We start from the raw sequence: 4,643 nt of genomic DNA, 5'->3' as shown, positions 1-4,643 counted from the left end.
TCACTTCACCCACAAGGTGCTCGGCAGCTGCGGTCTGCACCAGCCCTTCGGAGGCGATCCAGGTGAGTGCACGGACCTGCGGGCAGCGAGGCGCGCCGGCCCTCGGGGGCACATCAGCTCCTGCGCTGGCACCACCCATATCTCTGCAACCCGAGCTGAATAGAGACTCGCTCTCTTGCCCCCTTACTGTCTGCAGATTTCTTTCTACCTTCCATCCCCTTCGCCCTCCACCTGCCCTGCATCCTCCCCAGGATGGAGTGGTTTGCAGCGTCTCAGCTGGCCCCTGCCGTGCCATCTGCAACTCAGAGAGATTCTCAAGGTCAACCCTTCCAAAGTCCCTTCCTTCCCTCTCCTCCAGTCCCCGGACTGTGCGTCCGACCTTGCCAGCTGCAGCTCTGGTGCGGAGGATGGGCGTGCGGGCACTGCGGGGCAGTGGGCAGGGCAGGCCCACCGGTAACACCGGGTTTTAAACGACCCTGGAGCGCTGCGCCGACTGCGGCTGTGGCTGTGTTGCCAGGGACCTCCCGGGAGCCCCGAGGGAATGGTGTTTGTTTTCCTCCCGCCCCACCAAAACCTTTCTCAGTTTGCATTGGACCCTTTAAGAAGGGCATTTCCTACCTGGGCCTCGGCGGGATCTTCCTTTACGGTTCTGCCTCGGCTTTCCGAGAACTCCCCTCTGCGGGGTGTCGCTGCAGGGAGCCCCGGGCTGTGCGCAGGGCGGTGGAAGGGGCTGAGGACTCCATGGTGAGTCATCCCGGAGTTGTGGCTTCTGTGATACTTTCCTCCGGAGTCATGAGGTGACCGGCTCCATGGCAGCGTCGGGGACAAGTGTGGGAAGGGAGAGCAGAGCCAAGAGGGTGGGGCTGGGCCTTCAGCCCCTAAACTGGAGAAGCGGATTCCTGGATGAAGGCCACGCACTGCGCTGCAGATGTGCGGGGACCTAGGTGTGGTCAGCGGCGGACAGCCGCAGCGTTTCGCTTCCTCTGCGCCTCGGAGGAGCCGCAGTGCTGGGAGGGACCCAAGGGTATCGGTCAGAGGTATAGGCTGTGTTTTACTTATTTCAGTGAATTCAGTTCAGTGAACTTGGCTCAATGGATCTGGTTCACTAGTATGTGAGGAGAGGGATCAAGAACGTTTTTCCTCCTAGGAGTTAATGTACCGGTGTTAAATACAACTAACATCCAAATCCACATAAATATTCTTCACCCCTGGGAAGAAGTTCTGTTTAGCTTCCTCCTGACACAATGTTACAAAAATAGCAAACTCTGTCAAGCATCATTTTCACCCCTGAACCCATGTTACTATATATAAAACAGAGGCTCTGGTGGGGCACGGCCAGCTGCAGAAGCTGCAGAAGCTGCGCTCACAAAGCGGCAAAAGGGCAGTCCCCCCACACCCCACACCACTCCTGCTGGCCTAGCTCTTGGAGACAGTCCTGAGAGGAACCTCCTACTAGTAATTGGAGGACAGCAAAGAGACTCAGCAGGCGTGAAAGAAGAGCTTTCCCCGTTGTCCAGAGAAATGCTGAAAAGCCCCTGGACCAATCTGGAGTGAAATGGATGACAAGTCAATCTGTCAAAAAGTAATTTAGTTAGTGCCTGCTGCACAGCTGGCTGCATTTAAACAGACCACTCCCTGTATTTCCACTTAAATATTCTGAATCCATATTCAGAACACCATTGCCAACCACATCTGACCAGGAACCATTTCACATTTTTATTGATTTCAGAGAGGAACGGGGGGAAAGAGAGAGAGCTAGAAACATCAATGATGAGAGAGAATCATTGATCGGCTGCCTCCTGCACACCCCCTACTGGGGATCGAGCCCATAACCCAGGCATGTGCCCTTGACCAGAATGGAACCCTGGACCCTTCAGTCCGCAGGCTGACGCTCTATCCACTGAGCCAAACTGACTAGGGCTCATTTCTCATTTTTTAAGCAATATTTATTTTAAAAAAATATGTTGCTACAGTTTTTGCAATAGATTCATTAATACTCCTTATGAGTATACCATCCTCCTGAAAAAGAAGAATTTAGCAGTTATCAGGTAGTGGCTGCTGTGTAACATGGAATTCCTGAGTTTGCTACACTCTCTCTTACAGCATCTACCTGACTCTCTTTGTGGGGAGAAAACCGATGAGGAGACAGCACTGCCTTCCCAATACATTTGCAAATCCCTGGAAGGATTTCAGCATTTAGAATTGTATGGCCCCCTCTGAGCTTTTTCCAGAGTTGACCTGTTTATTAACTGGAACTTGAGTTCTAATATTTTGGTGCCTTAGTACACTTTTTAAAAATAAGTGATATTTTATTTCTCCAGCCTAAGAAATGTGACTGATTGGTACAGACAGGCATGGAGAGGGAGACCCCTGTCCCCGGCAGGAGCCAGCAGCCCAGGCTCCTTCGTTCAGAATGGCTGGCACCCTGGCGGGGACTCTGCAGAATCAGCTGCTGTTTCTTGTGATGGAAAATCCAAGTGGTGTCAGTGTGACTCATTTGAGATTTTTCTTTTCCTCTTCTGGCAATCAGGGCTCTGTTTCCCTGTGGCCCTCGGCGCCTGTGTAATGCCAGTGAAGGGACAGGCAGCATGGGAAATCATTTTATAAAAACCAAGTGCCAGTGCTTACAGCTCTTTTCGAATTTGTCCAGCAGGTCTTCCGGCGTTTACTGGACGGCCCTAAAAAAATAAACAAAATGCCAGTTTCTGGGCTGCCTTGCCCCTTGCAAACCTGAATGCCTGAAAGACGGAAGACAGTTTTTCCTTTCTGTAATCTCTCCTCGTTTGCCATACTGCAGTGCCAACATGCTTTTTTTTTTTAAGTTCCTTTCTGGACCTTTTCCAAGGTTTTTTTCTTTCTTCCAATTAGAAAGATCTCAGGCTTTAATCAGTCACAGGTTTAGAGTTAATTATTAGCTTTCTATTCCTGTGAATAAGGAGAGAGTCTGAGGAGGTGGACAAGTTTCAAAGGAGGTCAGATGTGGTCAAAGGTGGCTCCAACCTCCCTGAGAGGAAAGATAGCCAAGGGCTGAGAGCGACCCTGGAACCAGGCTGCCTGGCTGTGTGAACCCAGGCAGCCTCTGTGAGGCTGTGTGACTTTGGGCAGATGACCTAACCTCTCTAACAGATGCTGTTTCCTCTTCCGCAAAAATGGAAGTTATAATATATCCTAGGGATGCTCTGAGAGGTTAATGAGTTAATCACGGTGAACTCCTTAGAACAGTGCTTGACGCGCAGTAAATGATGCGTGTGCTAGTAATAAGTAGTATGAATAATAATTTATTTTCCAACCACTCTTTCTCCATCACGCCTCCAGACACACTGGCCTCCTTTCTCTTTCTCCACAAGTACAGCCGTCTCCCTGCCTGTGTGCTCGCTGTGTTCTCTCCCACATCACACTTTCTGTCCCGCAGCCGTCATTCCCTCCGCCCCCACTTCACAGCCCTCCTGTGCTCTGTCCCTCCTTGACAGTCGCCACTGTGGCCGCGCCCTCCAATGGAGCAGGGCGCTTAGTAGGGCCGGGTGAGCAGGACTGAAGAAGGCGGCAGGTGGGCACCAGGCAGGTATTCCACGCAGGTAAATGGGTCGTCTGGCAGAGACTTTAACAAATAAGCAATTGTGGAGATTTTTTCCTTCTTCTGCGCCCGTGGCTTCCCCTGCTCTCTCCCTGCCTCTGAGGTCACTGCTTTCGGACCATGGAGCGTCTCTTGCAGCCTGGCCCCGGGAGCCCGTCACCGGGAGGCTGAGCTCCAGATGGTCCGGTGTGACCCGGGACTCCCAGGTGAGGTGTCACCACATCAGGGACTGTCACCCATGGAGCCTTTTGTGTTGAGAATCTGTTGGCAAAGTGTCCTCGCACCAGCAAAGGGACCTAGGATCTGTCCCGTCTCATTACAAACCCACTCTTCTTAGATTCCTGAAGCTCAATTGGCAGCTTTCCCAGGGGATTCAGCTCCATTCCGGCTCGTGTGTGCCTTTTCAAGGTCACCTCCAGAGAGAAGGCGGTAGGCATAGCGCATCTGCTCTAACACTCAGTGCAGACGCACCGACCAGGATCTGCCAGACATGCGCATCTTGGGGCATTTCCTACCTCGGCCTTGGCGGGATCTTCCTTTACGGTTCTGCCTGGGATTTCCGAGAACTTCCCTCTGCGGGGTGTCGCTGCAGGGAGCCCCGGGCTGTGCACAGGGCAGTGGAAGGGGCTGAGGACTCCATGGTGAGTCATCCTGCAGTTGTGGAGTCACAGTGACAGGCTACATGGTAGCATAGGGGACAAGTGTGGGAAGGGCAGTCAAGGGAACCCTAGTGCAGGAATGAACTCAGTTCTCCAAAGTGCTGGGATTAAAACATGTGACTCTTGAATATATAGACGGCCAAGTGGTGGCTATCTATAATAATAAAAGCATAATATGCTAATTAGACCAGACAGCCAAACCAACTTCCAGACGTTATTACGGACGTCCTTCCCGACGAAACTGTGGTGGCGCAGGCCAAAGCAGAGGTGGTTACGAGCGATCAGGTGGGCAGGTGAGCAGTTATGGGCAATCAGGGAGACAGGCAGAGTGGTTTGGGGTGATCAGGCAAGCAGGAGAGTGGTTAGGGGTGATCAGGCAGGCAGGCGAGCAGTTAGGGGTGCTCATGCAG

The 4,643-nt window shown here is 52.4% G+C and overlaps 1 protein-coding gene across 1 annotated transcript in view; it reads left to right on the top strand.

Annotated features, from left to right (window-relative positions):
• The first annotated feature begins 6 nt into the window (after positions 1-6).
• MGST3 (microsomal glutathione S-transferase 3) overlaps positions 7-4,643 on the top strand; it is a 23,368-nt gene continuing 18,731 nt past the window's right edge. Inside the window, exon 1 of the mRNA XM_006774988.2 lies at positions 7-62. The gene's annotated coding sequence lies outside the window, so the exon portion shown is untranslated. The remainder of the gene's footprint in view (positions 63-4,643) is intronic.

This window comes from Myotis davidii, unplaced genomic scaffold (genome assembly GCF_000327345.1).
Source record: "Myotis davidii unplaced genomic scaffold, ASM32734v1 scaffold668, whole genome shotgun sequence".
NCBI lineage: Eukaryota > Metazoa > Chordata > Mammalia > Chiroptera > Vespertilionidae > Myotis > Myotis davidii.
The sequence above is the reverse complement of the archived record's forward strand: the minus strand, read 5'-3'. Positions and strand labels throughout refer to the sequence as shown.